The sequence below is a fragment of the Strongylocentrotus purpuratus genome, unplaced genomic scaffold, assembly GCF_000002235.5.
Source record: "Strongylocentrotus purpuratus isolate Spur 01 unplaced genomic scaffold, Spur_5.0 spur5_scaffold_3, whole genome shotgun sequence".
Lineage (NCBI taxonomy): Eukaryota > Metazoa > Echinodermata > Echinoidea > Camarodonta > Strongylocentrotidae > Strongylocentrotus > Strongylocentrotus purpuratus.
The window spans coordinates 29,318,864-29,322,028 of record NW_022145609.1 but is presented as its reverse complement, the minus strand read 5'-3'; positions in this window follow the sequence as shown (position 1 = coordinate 29,322,028).

Below are 3,165 nucleotides of genomic sequence, written 5' to 3'. Positions count from 1 at the left end.
CTTGGACCACGCAGAGAGAAATGATGAAGACCATCCCTGGTCATGGATGGATTGCAATGTAGGGGTAACAATGTCTAAATATTGTAATTATTTTTTCACTTTGAGTTTACCATTTGTAAGTGCCCCCATTTCCCCCAAAAGGTGCCCTTTTTGTTGGTGCATCCCCAATTTGAAAGACGGTCAGCCGCCATTGCTTACAATAGTGTTAATTATTTTTTCATATAATTCTGAAGTATTCTAATTATGGGTGACATGAGAATAAATGTCATATTCATTGTCGACGACACCCCCCTCCCCCATATTTAAGCAGTCTAGCTTACAAATTCAAAATCAAACTTAATTGATTATAATCCAAACAAATAGGATCATTCTCAAATTTGTATAAAAATGGATAACAAATTTCAAAATTCTAGTGTAACATAGATAATTAAGTGCAAAAGTCAAAATCACAATAACCAGGAATGACAAAAATGAACGTACTATTTATATATATATTTATATATTTTTTTTGTTTTTTTAGTGAAGGGAGCAGTTAAAGCTTCTGAAACACCAGAACATCAGAACATCCCAGTTAGACAAGTTATGACAGGGTGGAGTCCCATATTCAAAGTTTTTTTTAAGGAAAATGCACAATCAGGGAACTTTTGTTTTTGCGTTGTTAATGTGTACTTCTCCAAATGGATTCCTGAGGGGTCTGGGCTGCATGACCATGCATGCTAATTATGTGTATAATATACTCATATCGAGAACGACTATATTGTAATATTGTTTTAATAATCTGCAGATATATTCCCTTCACTTCTCCAAGTCTTTTGTAGTTAATTGTGAGTATCGGTCCATGTATCCCTGTAATCTCCCTTTCCCTGTTTTAGCGTGTATTTGTATATTATAAACTTTACTTTAGTTAATAATTATGTCATTGTAGTTTAAGGAGTCTATCCACAACAAGCTCTGCTTTTCCAAAGGCTCCGCCACTATATCTTGGATCTTGGATTATTTTCCTCCTAAATACTCCGAAGAAGAGTTTTGACTGGAGGTGGGGGAGGGTGGACGATTACATTTTGGAAAAAAAGTTCTTTAGTAACTGCATTTTTAAATGAGAGCGGGGAGGTTTGGTCGATGGTTGCTTGTTGTAGGTTGTTCCATGTCTTTACAGTCCTTAAGTCTTATGTCTTTATATCTCTTAAGTTCAACTTAATGGACAATATTCTGAAGAGTGTGTACCGGTATTGTATGTACAAGTATATTATAATCATTTCAATATGTTGTTACACTCTTTGTAAAATGAAATATTGTGGAAACCATTCTATCTATCTATCTACATGATGCCCCTCATAATTCGCCAGTGGGCAAGGGATCAGTGCCTCTTAAAAAGTGGACAAAGATATCAAGTCACTTAGGTAGGAAGGTAATATTATCCATATTTTGGTTTTAACGCAATATCTTTTCTCATTTGGACATTCTATAGGCATATAGGCTACCAATAAAAACCAATGAAAAAGATACCTTACAAACTTTGAAGTGCAATTTGCGCTATTTAAAGATGCATTTAGACAACTGTTTAAAAGTATTTTTTTCTTCTAATAAATATTATATACAAAAATGGACTCGGAGGTACATGTCCATGATTGTTATTATCCCGATTCTTTCTGTACTCGATAGACACGAGTCCCACTCTGTTTCTCTCTGTCTCTTGCTCTCTCTCTCTCTCTCTCTCTCTCTCTCTCCCACACTCTCCGCTTCTTACTCTCCACCCCCTTTGTCAGACGATCCAGTACAATGAGCTAGCTGCCCCCCCTCTCTCTCCCTCTACAACTCCTTCTCTCCGCTTCTCACCTCCACCTCAACTTTTACCCCTAAAGTACCCCTTTTTCTATATGTAATAAGTGCCTCTTCCCCTTCTAATAAATGCCCATTTTAATCTTTGATGAGTGCCCCTCATTTTCACCTCTGATAAGTGCCCCTTTTCTTTTGACACCTGCCCCTATTTTCTTTCTAATAAATGCTCCTTTTCTTTCTGATAAATGCCCCTTTTCAAATCTTGGAAGTGCCCCTTTTTATTTTTTAACACTTGCCCCTTATCCTTAAAAAAAAAAAGCGCCTTCCCCTTCTCATGAATTTTTTTTTTTTTTAACCTTTGATAAATGCTCCTAATATCTGATAGATGCCCTTCGTAATGAGTACCCCTTTTCCATTCTCATAAGTGACTTTTTCATCTCCGGTAAATGCCCCTTTTTAGGTGCGAGAAGTGCCCTTTTCACCTCTGAGAATAATTGCCCTTTTCACTTTGACACGTGCTCCTTTTACGTTCTAGTAAATGTCCATTTTCCTTTGGATAAGTGCCCCCTTTTCGTTTTACCATAAAATTTGCCCCTAATTTAAAGCGACTAATAGCAACTTTTTCTTTAATTTCCCCCAAATTTCACTCGCTAAATTCGGTTGCATTTCAATGTATAGTTGACTTAATAATGTTTCTAACTTTCTTATTCAAGGTCTTTTCAGTCTTTTATTATTAGATTGTGACATCATGATTATTTTTACCTTTTTTATAAGATGTACTTTTTGCACTGCGATCTCACAAATCATAACATTGTTGGTCGCTCACAAATAATTATTTTGGTCATCATACCCAACTGCTAGGTATTTTAAACCATAATGTAAAGAGAGAAACAAACATTGAAATCATCCCTTAATGTAATCACTATGTATGGGTATATATCAATGTCTACGAATTATATATTTTCGCTTTGATGTTTACCTTTATAGGTGCCCCTTTTCCAGAAATGCCTTTTTTGTTGCCCCTCCCCCCTACTTTGAAAGATGATCCGCCGCCCTGGTCACAGGTTTCAAAATATCTGAAAAGCATGGAAAATGGACCTGTCGTTTGAATTGAGAAGAAGGCAGAGGCCGGGGCATAAACCAAGGGACGGGCAGGCACCCTCCGTCTAGTTACCACTTCAGACAGTCATCTGTGTTATAATCATGATGAATAGAGCAAAACGAAGTCAAATAAAAAGAAAACAAATGAAATATACAATGAAATGGTCCAGCATTAAAACCCAAAACGGGTCGTTGTGTCGAGAATTCTGAGAGCCCCGCCCCCTTGCTTGTCGTCCCTGTGAACTATACTACTTTCTATTGTAGATGGCAGCAGACAGCTCGCCA